Raw genomic sequence first — 12653 nt, 5'->3', positions numbered from 1 at the left:
TACAGTAGCATAACCTAACCTATTATGCAGGCTATTGACATATACAAAAGTTATACAGCTTTTATTTAAATAATGAAAGTAAATTAATAAGCCAGTGAACATATGGGATAGCATAAAGGTGGGAATTAGCAGTGCCTTGTTTTGAATGGCTAGTCTGTTCTTCTGTATGAATGTCTCAGTCAGTCATTCTGGGATTCTTGGCTATTTTACAAAACAAATATATGTGTGCAAACATATCCAGCAGTGATGCCCTAGAGAATTCACAATGGCTGGGCTGGCTCAGTGGCCCAGGCAAATAAACACCACTTGCTTTTTTCCCCCCTTTCATTTTTTCAGAGAGCTGGAGAGTACTTAAGTCATTCAGCCTTCTCCACTGGGACAGTGGTGACAATGATCCTGTGATTCTCTGGAGGCTCTATATCATGGTTAAGTCGCTTGAAATTGTTTAGTAACTCATGCAGGTTTTCTTGTGTCATGAAGTCCCAGAGCCACTCCTTGTGTGTTATCTTCCAACACCCTGGATTCTTACAAATTGCATCAATCACAGACTTGGCTACATTGGGAAAGAGATTAGGAAGGTATTTTCACCATTAGCAGCACAAATTGAACAAATCTCACTAGGTGACAGCAACATGTGCTAAAGGTCTCCTCTTAGATTCCAACACTTTACTAGTGCCACTTTCTAATATGACAGAAGATGATACATAGGTGGGGAGGTAAATGGATGTCATGAGAAAGACATAATATTTTGAATGAAAGATCTTGTCTCAAAAACAGCCTCTAACTATTCACCAGCATTATGGCTTTAACTAGCTGTTTATTCCTTGGGTTCTTTACTGATACCAATGGATGCTGTGATCCCTGCCTTCCATGATAACTATGAAGACATAAATCACATATGGACTCTCATCCATTTCTTGTTTCATTGTCTTTTTTCCTGCTTTGTCAATAAACATCTTGGTAATTCAAGTGTCCAGACCTTTGTAATCCTTATGGGGGAGGTTACAATTAGCAATAGTCTAATCCTCCATCCTACATATTCCATTGCCTGATCCCACTCCTCAGGTTTTTCTAAGATTCCCGAAGGAACGCGTATGTGTTTTGCAAATGTATTCTGGCTTTTTGTGTCACAGTAGCTATCTGTCATATTGCTGGCTGTTCTCTTCAATCCCTCTTGCTGTCATACAACTGTTTCCTTCAAGCTCTAGTTCTTCTTCCCTACACTGCCTATTCCCAAATTTTACTTCAGGACTATCCCTTTATTTCATCTGCACAGTAAAGGCATTGCACTGACAAGATTGTCTTGAAGGGTTAATAACAACAGCAAAAAATTTGTTCAATGTGAGGATAAAGGGATGAAATAGGAGAGGAAGAGCTGACATGCCTATGATGTTCTCATAATCCTCAGATACAATCCTCTCCACAAGCCAAATTAACCAAATGGTCTCTACAGAAGCACTGCCTAGAAATTTTCGTAAGAACAGATTTCCCTGTTAAGCACAGACCTGGACTTTCTACTAGTGGGGACTTCAAAGTGTACATTTTATTAAGTTCCTTGTGAAGCACTAATGAAGCACGTTCTATTGGAACTTTGGACAGAAAATGTTTGGGAACTTGTCTACCATTTCTCTGTTGCAGGAACCAGTTTGCATCCAACCAAAAAGAGTGATTTAATGGTATCTCTCTTATCTGGAGTCTGAGCCTCAACTTCCCAGGTCTAGACTAAGGAAAGAAAGCAAAAACAGACTGAAGTAGCAACCACAGGCTCTTTATTTATTTATTTTTTATTTTTCCTTTTTGGTTGAGTTTTTCTTTATTTATTGTTTTATTATTCATATGTGCATACAACGCTTGGGTCATTTCTCCCCCCTCCCCCACTCCCTCCCTTACTACCTACCTCTCCCTCCCACCCCCTCAATACCCAGCAGAAACTATTTTGCCCTTATCTCTAATTTTGTTGAAGAGAGTATAAGCCATAATAGGAAGGAACAAGGGTTTCTGCTGGTTGAGATAAGGATAGCTATATAGGGAGTTGACTCACATTAATTTCCTGTGTGTGTGTGTGTTACCTTCTAGGTTAATTCTTTTTGATCTCACCTTTTCTCTAGTTCCTGGTACCCTTTTTCTATTGGCCTCAGTTGCTTTTAAGGTATCTGCTTTAGTTCTCTGCATTGAGGGCAACAAATGCTAGCTAATTTTTTAGGTGTCTTACCTATCCTCACACCTCCCTTGTGTGCTCTCGCTTTTATCATGTGCTCAAAGTCCAATCCCCTTGTTGTGTTTGCCCTTGATCTAATGTCTGCATATGAGGGAGAACATACGATTTTTGGTCTTTTGGGCCAGGCTCACCTCACTCAGAATGATATTCTCCAATTCCATCCATTTACCAGTGAATGATAACATTTCATTCTTCTTCATGGCTGCATAAAATTCCATTGTGTATAGATACCACATTTTCTTGATCCATTCGTCAGTGGTGGGGCATCTTGGCTGTTTCCATAACTTGGCTATTGTGAATAGTGAACAGCAGGCCCTTTAAAACTTCCATCTAGAGCAAACATCTTATATTCCTGTCCAGCATCCCTTTTCCCTCTCCTTCTTTGCTAATGAAACCCCATGTGGTTGAGCAATAATGTGTCATCTGGGGATGAACTAAGATCAGTTCAAGTCAGTCTTGATATCCTGTCCCCTCTTAGTTTCTTATAGCTAGCGGTAGTCTTAAGACCTAATTCTGGCAAAAACAAGTAACGAGAAACTTTCTGGGGAAATGGGGAGATCTCTGGGAAAGCTTTTGGGTTTTTTTTTAACCTTGAATTCAGATATGAAAATTAGATAATCTGTAATCATCTTATGATCATGAAGGAAAGAAAATGAGTGTTTAAGAAACATCACTGGAACAAAATAAGTAGTTGCTACCCTTAGTCTTCTTGTGGCTGGAGAAAAAATGAATCCCTGTCTTTAGTTGTTTTGTTTCTGTGTTTGTTTTGTTTGGATGATAAGAGCATTCCCAATCTCAGACTATCCTCCTTATAAGGATAATATCATTTCAATATAGCAACAATGATAACCTTCTATACTATACAGAACTATTAGCTGCTCATGATTACCACTGCCTCCATTTTGGAGAAAAATCTTGGTTTTATTAAAAAAGAACCCTTTTTTCCTTCAGGTTAATGAAGAAGTTTGTCTTTAAAAGTTTCCTTCAAAAGTCATTTGATCTCCACCTCTGAAGAGTGAAAAATTGCTATCAACTTTGAAATAAGCCTTTCTTCCTAACTAGCTCAGCTTCCCCTATTACTCCCCATGTAAACTTCTATTCACAATTTCAGAAATTACTGGGGTGTGTCTCCGATACAGCACCTTTTATACAAACATGTAACATATAAAAGTCATCACTGGTATTATCCTCAATTTCTAAGAAATTTTTCCATATCCATCATCTTTTCCTTTTCTCCACATTTTAAAGCTATGAGATGCTGCAACAAATGAGAAAGGGTTTACTTCAGGCCTATTCCAAGAACGTGTGCAGTAGGATCCACTCTACTTCAAAATCCTTTATCCGGATCCAAGACAACACCAACCCATATTGAACCTCTATGAAGAATTAGTATTTAAAGTCTGTTCTTGGGGATGTGATTTCCAAAAGATTTTTCTAGCAAAACCAAACAAAACAGCTTTTACTGAAAATAAAACTTTGAAGACTACTTCTCACTTTTAAAGATTTTTTTTTCTAGTCCCACACATGTTGTGGTAACCACAGGGTCATTGAACATGTTCTATTGCCTGGAAATCTTTTCATTTTCTCCTCAATCTAAGCTCATTTTTCAATTCTCAGTACCATTATAAAGATTGATGTTCTTCTTGATTGTCCCTTGCCAAAATCTAAATCTCCTCTTATGCATTCTATATACTACCTTCCCAAAATAGTTTGATCATAATTTTATGTTTCATTTGTATAGTTATGAAATAAATGTCTACCTTTACTCCTAGATTGCAAACTCTATGAAGACAAGAACCAGGACTGCTTTTGCCCAACAGGTTATATTTAATGCTTATGTACAGTGGATACTTAATAAATAGATATCATTGGAATACATGGCTATAGAAGACATATTTACATATTAATGGCTCAGGAATATCCTGCAGTAAGAAATCTGATTAACTTTGCTTACCTCTATATTTCCCATATTTCTTCGAGCCACAGAACCATTTTTCCATGTAATTTCCATTAATAACCTGCAAAATATGGACTCTAAAAACAGGTATTAATTATCCTTTTTCTAAAGCAAATTGGTCATCATTTTAATGTTTCAAAGTCTGAAGGAAGGCTGGGGTTCAAGAGGTAGAGTACTTATTTAGCAAGCATAGGCCTTGGGTTCAATTCCAAGTACTGACAAAAAAAAAGGCCGGATGGAGTCTTTATATTTTTGTAGTTTAACCCATTCATTTGGCAGAGAAAGAAAACAAGCCACAGTAATTAAGTCATTTCTAAGAATGCACAACTAGTTTGGCAGAAAAAAAGCCTAGGAATCAGCTCTTCTGATGCCTAGTTCAGTGTTCTCTCCATATTCTGGTATTAACTCCATAAACTCAGAATTTTGTGAAATTCAGTTGTAAAACAGTACAAAAAGGAATGACAAGTTGTTAGGACTTCCATTTAAAGCCATTTTAGTTTCTGTGCAATTTCATTAACATATTTATCATGACGTCATGCAACAATTATGTAGACTTAAGTCATTTAACATTAATGACTATAATGATAAAACCTAAAATCAAATTTAATCCTTAGAGAATACATTTTTCATTACTAAAAAATTTCAGCTTCTACTTTCCCAATATAAACCCTTTCTCTGATCTACTTTAATCTTATTAGCAGTGATATGGCCCAAAGAACACTCTACTTTGTTTGCTTATCTCAAAACTGTTTCCTCAGTAGTTCTTTAAGCTATGAAGATTTTGAGATTGAATTTGCAGGACCCCAATGAGTTCCTGACAGGTGGTGTTAAGTTACTGAGTAGTCCATCAGTGGCCCAATGGTGTTCTAACAGAGGCTGATGTTGCTACCTCATTATCCTGACTTTTATCTGGCAAAGGATTATAAATTCATGAGAGCTCTCATGCAAAGATTCATTTCAAAGACTTGAACTGAAAAACTTTTGTTTCAGAGACACTTCTTTTGTGGAAAAAAGAAAAAGAATTGTGTTTTACTTTTTATAGTAACGATTGCTTAGACTAAATAATCTGGTATACAAGACAAGAAATGGGGGAAAAATAAGAAATGGTAATACAAAATAGTAGGAAGCAAAAAGGGGTCATTAATAAATGATAGGAAGTTGATGAAAAACCTCTTAGTCCAAACTACAGAAAACGTTTGCAGTGGTGACAAGTGTGTATTCTCATATAGGGTCTTTTACTCATATTTTGCATATGTAAGTCTGTATATACCATGTGTCAATGATTACCAGACCTACTCTTTAGCCGAAGTTTAGAGTCCTTTTGCCCTACCCTGGAATTTCCCCACAGCACTAGGATTTATTAACTCTCTATTCCCACTCTTTGCCCCCACTCCCTTCTCACATTCATAGTACACCCTCATTCCATATATTGAGAAGCAGGATTAAGAAAGTGGAAAGGGATCTTGATTGGCACATGCCTGTAATTCCAGTGCTTGGGAGGTAGAGGCAGGAAGATCACAAGTTTGAGGACCTAGCCTGGAGTTCCAGGTTGAGCTACATTGTAAGACCCCGTCTAAAAAAATAGATAGATAGATAGATAGATAGGGGAGAGAGAGAGAGAGAGAGAGAGAGAGAGAGAGAGAGAGAGAGAGAGAGAGAAGTAGGGAAGGAAGGGGACAGGAAGGGAGGAAAAGGAAAGAGAGGGGAGAGAAGAAGAGAGGAGAGGAGAGGAGAAGAAAACTCCAGTTTTAGGATCAATTGTTACTTAAAAAATAATGATTCTGCTAAATCCCAATGAAATACTCTCAGACAAATTAGCGCCATCAGGATGAAGTCTGAGGAGTTTATAATGTTACGAAGAAAAGAGGTGAAACTCATATTCAGTGGTATTTTCTATGTTTTGGGTCCTGATCCAACTTGTCATTTCCTTTAAACTGCACAGTAGCATTTAGTATACTGTTCTACTTTTTGGATACTGCCTTAGCTGAGGATTGGACCTTTGTAAATATTTCCAGATAATGTAATGAATATATAATTATATGAAGAATCTAAAATTCAGAGTCAGACAATTGTTTGAAGTTAGGTAATACTCACAATAAAAAAGATAATGGCTGGTCACTTATAAAGTTTCTTGTGTTCTTGGACCTGTTAATAACAAAAGCTGTACCAACACAGCAGTCAGGTGTGTGGGATTTGGTGCTGAGCAGATGCAGGTTTGTATTTCTGTTCTATAAGAGTTACTAATATGGAGCCATAAGAAAGAAGCTTCCCATAGTTGAGCTGTTTCTCATATGTAAAATAAATGTCAGAGCACTTCCATTTCAGGAATTTTGTGAAAATTAATGAAATAATATGGAAAGTACTTGGCATAGTGTCAAGTACCTATGTAGTACCTAAGTAATGAAACTAGCACTAGAACCCGCATACAGTGTGATGGATAGATTCTCTTTCACTAACAAAGTGGCTCAAGTGGTAGAACACCTGCCTAGCAAGTGTGAAGCCATGAGTTTAAGCCCCAGTACCACAAAAAAATAAAAGATTCTCCAAGGATGCCCATGCTGTAATCTCTAGATTAGAGAATATTTTACTTTACATAGTAAAAGGGACTTTGCAGATGGAATTAAGGTAAGATTCTTCAGGGAGGGAAAATTTCATGGATTATCTCAGCAGATCTGAGGTAGTGACAAGGCTCTGTATAAGGGGGGGGGACAGGAGGATCAGTTGGAGAATGAGATACAATGAGCAAAGGCAAGGTCAAAGTGATGTAGTTATGCATAGAAGAAATTGGGCAGCCTTTAGAAGGTGAACAATTCTTTCCTAGAGCATCCAGAAGGAATACTGCTTTGCCAACACCTTAGGCTCAAACAAGAGCCATTTTGAGCTTTTGATTTTTAGAACAGTAAAATAATAAATTTGTGTTGCTTTAAGCCACTAAGTTTGTGATAATTTGTTATGGCATCCATAGGAAACTAATACACCAGCACATTCACTTTCTTCCATTCTTTGCTGCCTTCTGAAAAATCAAAATTAAGTAAGACAGAAACCTGATCTTGACAGCCTCTGTTGGTTTTCTTATTAATCCCTATTCTGTATCTTGTTTGTTTCTCCTCTTGCTATTTTTCCTTTCCTGGCCAAATGATTCAGCAGGTCTGATTCCTCTGTTTGATCATCCACCCCCCTTCCCATGCCATTACTTTGGCAGATACATGGAAAGAGAGAGAAAGAGATAGGAGAGGAGACACTTCTCCTCTGGTGGAAATAAGAACTTTTTTTGGAAAGGCAAGTCCTTTGTTTCCATGAGTGATGTGATTCTAAGTTAGAAAATGTATGCCTCCTCTCAGAGGTCAGAGTTTTTCTACAATCTTTTCCAAACATGCTTTCCATACCTCTTTTTTCTCTTCCCCAAACACAACATGGAACACCTATCTAATGGAGGCCTAGCATCTAACTTTAAATCCCTTTTATAGATTTTTAAATATTTTATTCTTTATAAAATACTTCCTTAAGAAATGATTATTGTAGCGAATATGTGGGGACAGCTCTAATCTCTGTTTAAACATATTCATTCATTTATTAATTCAAGAAGTATGCCAAACAGTCTCATGAATACTAATGCAAGGGGAGTCAACAGGTCAAAATTCCTTCCATCATGCCTAAAGTTTCAGTGAAGAAAAAGACCTAACACATGGGAGCACATAAAACTGTGTATCAAAAGAATTGCAAATTGTGCAATTTTATTAAATATTACTAAGGAAATCAACCAAGGGCTGAGATAGGTAATAGGGTGTAGAGAATGGGGTGAGGAAAGAGGGATCTTTAGGTAAGACAGTTAAAGAATGGTCTCACACACTAAAGTTTAGATTACCTTAAAGTATGAATAGCAGAAGCTTTGTGAAGAATGATAGTATCACAGAAAGAATTCCAAGCAAAGAGCATAGTATGTACAAAGGCTCCGAGGCAGATAAAAGCTTAGAATTTCCAGGAATAGAAAGAAAATGATGTGGTTAGAACCGAGTGAATGATAGCATGTAGTAAGGCATATTTGGAACCATCTCAGACATTCTTAGAGTCAATGGTAGGAAAACTGATCTAATTTTGTGTGCATTGAAAACAAGCGGAAATTTAGGCAGGAGATGACATAAGTTGATTCATGTTCATGTAGGTCATGTGTGGGGTTTTTACCAGAATGAATTTGAGCAGAGCAAGACTGCAGATGGAAAGAGTAGTTTGTGGACTGTTGGAGTATTTCAGGTGAGAGCTGATGAAGGTTTGGACTAAGGTGATGGAAGTTAACTGCTTGGAAATAGACAGAAAGAATTTGTAAATAGATTGGATATGGGGGTTCTTAGTTTGAGTATTAGTGTTGATGGGATGCCATTCCAACTGAGACAGAAATGGTGGGAGTGAGGAGGAAATAACTGACACAAGAATTGGAAGTTACATTTCATACATTGAGGTTTCAGATGTCTGGGAATTATCCAAGTGTCAATGTCAAATTAGAAGTTGGATGTGTTTTTAAGCCTGGAGTTCAAGGTACATGCCTGGGCCAGAGACATAAATGTGGAAGTCATTAACATACTTATGACCAAATGATTTATGATTCACCTAGAAAGTATGTGAAAAGCAAGTAGACAGCCCAAGATGAAGCACTTGGGATCTGCCACATTGAGATGTCAGACAGAGGAGCAGGATATGTGGGAACAGAAAAAGAGTGGTCAGTGAGGGAGAAAGACACCAACTGTATGGGGCAGGCTGCAGTTCAGACAGCAGAATTCCAGAACAGGAGAGTGACAGCAACTATGTCAAATGATAAAAAGGATTCACTGGTGATAAGGACAGACAATATAGAGATCATTACTGATAACCTTGATAAGACTGAGGTACATCTAGGTCACACAGAAGAATGAAATGAGTGAAGGAGTAGATATATTATAAAGAAGTGTGGACAGTTGAATGTAGACAACTCTTTCAAGAGTTTGATTATGATGAAAAGGCAGTTAAATGTTGCAGAAGCAGGCAGGGACTATGTAGCATCTACCTATCTATCTACTATCTATTGTGTGTGGGGGGGGGTACATGTGTGTGTGTGCCCAGTGCAAGTGCACAGAAGGCAAGAAATGTTAAAACATATTTGCATGATGAGAAGAATAAGTAAGCAGATGGAAAGAGACTGATGACACATGAGAAAGAGTGGGTAATTGGAAGAGCAAAGTTCTCGAGAAGACCAGAAAGGATGTGAACTTGACCTTCACCATTACGAATGGCAGGAGGCATAGAGCAGAGCAAGAGTTATTGATAGGAAGATGATGTTCTTCCCACTTGATGGCTACTATTGTTTGCTGATTTCTAAAGAAAAGTCATCACCTGAGTATGAGAGTAAAATAGGGCTAGTGGGAGGTTTCAGGAAAGAGGGGAAGAAATGAAATTTTTGTTTCAGAGAAAATGCAGTGAAACTATAAAAGAATCATAGGATTTCCAGGGAGTCAAGAAAGCAAATTTTTAGGTTTGAGAGAATGCATTTCAATTGGAATTGATTTTACTCAGGAATGGGGAGATTTTCACCAGTCGTCAGGAGCTTTAGTAGCATGTAGGAGCAGAGGAGGATAGGAGAAGTCATCCAAAGTTTCAGCTTTGCCAGGAGAGTCAAATGCGGAGAGAGAAGGGAAAGGCTTGTAGAATATTTTTGCAAAGTAGTGATGAAAATAAAGGACCATGGTATCTGGACTGATCAAGAGGAACAAATAAAATGACCAGGTGAGTTTGCCAGTGTATTAGGGATCTTGATGGGCTGAAAGCTCATTGAACTGAATCTATGCATGATGTTCAAAGAGAAGGATGTATGAAATTAGGATTTTAGAAATGAGGAAATTTGAAGAGAGAACAGGCATGGGAAGGAAATGAATATTTGAATTGTAGTGATAAGAAAAGTGGTTAGAGCTGAAGAGTTCAAAGAGGCCAAGGTGTTGAATGATATGTTTATAAACACGTCAAAGTTATGAGGAAATGTGAAGATGTTGAGGTTGTGAGAAAAACTATGAGCCAGAAGCTGACTCTTCTCTGGACAGGAGGAACAACTAGGAAGCTGAGTAAATAATGGAGGCTGGATAGCATATCTGAGTAGCATCTGCTAACATCTGTGTTTTGAGTGTCCTTAAAGGCCCATGTGTTAGTGGTTTGATGACCAGCTTCATGTTATTGGGAGGTAGTGGAAATGTTAAGAGGTGGGCTTAGTGAGAGGTTTTTGGACTACTGGGGATGTTCTAATGAAGAAGATAGTGGAATCCTATTTTCTTCTCTCTTTTGTATCCTGACTATGAGATGAGCAGTTTTGCTCTGTCACCTGTTCCCAGCATGGCATGTTGCCTCACACGCAGGCCCAAATAATTATGGACTGGACTGTTAAGAACTGTGAGCCCAAATAAGCCTTTTCTCATTATAGGTACTCAATCTCAAGTATTTTCCAGAGTAACAGAAAGTTAACATTATACATATCTCAAAGGAACAGGTGTGTATGTATCTATGTGTGTGCTTGTGTGTGTGTGTTTATGTTTGTGCATACGTATATTAGAAGAGAGCAAATTGGTCTGGAAATGGTGAAAGAGAGCATGGAATTTTATACATCTCTGTCCCTGAAGTAAAGGAACATGAGAAGGAAAAACAACAAAAAAAAACTTCTCTTAGACATATCTAAGGCTTAATAGCTTAATAGCTTTCTTTGGCTATTAAGCTAAAGAAAGAACATGATAGTCACATTATTTTTGATAGCAGTATAAGCAGAGTGAAGGAGAAACTGAATACCAAATGTCAATGGGCACATCAGAATACTCTTGAGCAAGGAGGTCATTCGGCCCAAAGCAGCTGACCTCATTCTTCTGGGGAGAGTACCCATAAGATTCTCAGAGCCTGGTGCCATCACACATTTGAAGTAGATGACTAATGTACCTTTTATCTGACTCCAGGCTCAACAAGAGAACATCTTGTTGTAATTAGGCCTCTGGTGGCTGTCAACACGATGCACAAGGACAAAGCTTCCAAGTATCTTTCTAGAGAAAGTTAGAATTGTCCTAGTTAATGTCCATTGTGAGTGGGTCTACGTCGGCCAGTGCTGTCAACTCAGGAAGACAGATTCAGATCTACAGAGCTTTAACCTAAATATGCCAAGTTTATCAAGTTTGTGAATGGTTCTTCTGCAAAAATCCTTGCCTTATCCAGTATACTCCCCCTTTTCTCTACCCTGTCTTATTTTTGAGACAGGGTTATGCTATATAGTGCAGGCTGGTCTCAAACTTGCAGTCCTTCTGCCTCAGCCTCCCAAATGCTGGGATTACAGAGTTTTGGATTTATAGGCATTTATAGGCGTGCATCACTACACTTAGCACCAACTTTGTAGTGGACAGGACTGGGGGCATGGCTCAAGTGGTAGAGCATCTGGCTAGGAAGCATGCAGCTCTGAGTCAACTCTAGTACAGCATATATGTATGTACATATCTATATCTATATATCTACCTGTGTATATACATATATATATATATATAGAGAGAGAGAGAGAGAGAGAGAGAGACAGAGAGAGAGAGAGAGAGAGAGAGAGAGAGAGAGAGAGAAGCATTGCAGCATTGCTCAAGTGGTAGAGTACTTGCCCAGCAAACACAAGGCCCTGAGTTCAACTCCCAGTACTGACAAAAAATAAATAAAATAAAAATAAATGGTAGTGGGGATGATATCATTTAGCAGCATTGGAGAGGCAAGTAAGGACCATTCATTCATGCCTACAGAACTTGTGTGCATTCTACTTCATATACATGGAGAATCATTACAATTATTAACAGCTTAATTAAAGTCATTTTATGTCCCCCCAAATGCTTTGATCTTTTATTTTACAATAGCAAAATATTTTCTGTTCAATTCTTGCAGAAATAAAATGAGTAAACCAATGATAGGGAGAAAGAAATCATATATTAGATTAGTTTGAGATTAAGGGAACCTCAGGATACTATTAGAGCTTGAAGCTATGCTTTACTTAAAGATTTACAATCTTGTGTAGCCCAAGGGTTGGCCATTCATCAGCTCCCATCATAAAGGAGCTTTTGGTTTCTAAATATTGGAGGAAATGTCAGTTGCCAAGCAGTATTTTAAGTAAATGATGACCATCCAGAGGAAGAGACTATGGGTTTCTCATGTTATTCTTTTGATACTTCCTTCTGTGAGTTCTCTTAATTAGTAATTATGATAATTATTCTTTTAAAAGACTTCCTTATATATATTTTCTGTCAGAAAACCTTAAAAATGATTGTGGGTCCTAGACAAACAAAACCTTAAGTCTCACAGTATAGCAGCTAGGAAAAAGAGAGAGAGAAGAGAAATTTGTCATTGTTGAGTGTGCCTTCACAAAATGGAACTCAGAAAAGTCATTTGATAACAGAAAAAAAGACATGTACATTTAATCAAAAAGTACTTACTGAGACTCTAATGTAAATAAGG

Source organism: Castor canadensis, chromosome 13 (assembly GCF_047511655.1).
Source record: "Castor canadensis chromosome 13, mCasCan1.hap1v2, whole genome shotgun sequence".
Taxonomy (NCBI): domain Eukaryota; kingdom Metazoa; phylum Chordata; class Mammalia; order Rodentia; family Castoridae; genus Castor; species Castor canadensis.
The sequence above is the reverse complement of the archived record's forward strand: the minus strand, read 5'-3'. Positions refer to the sequence as shown.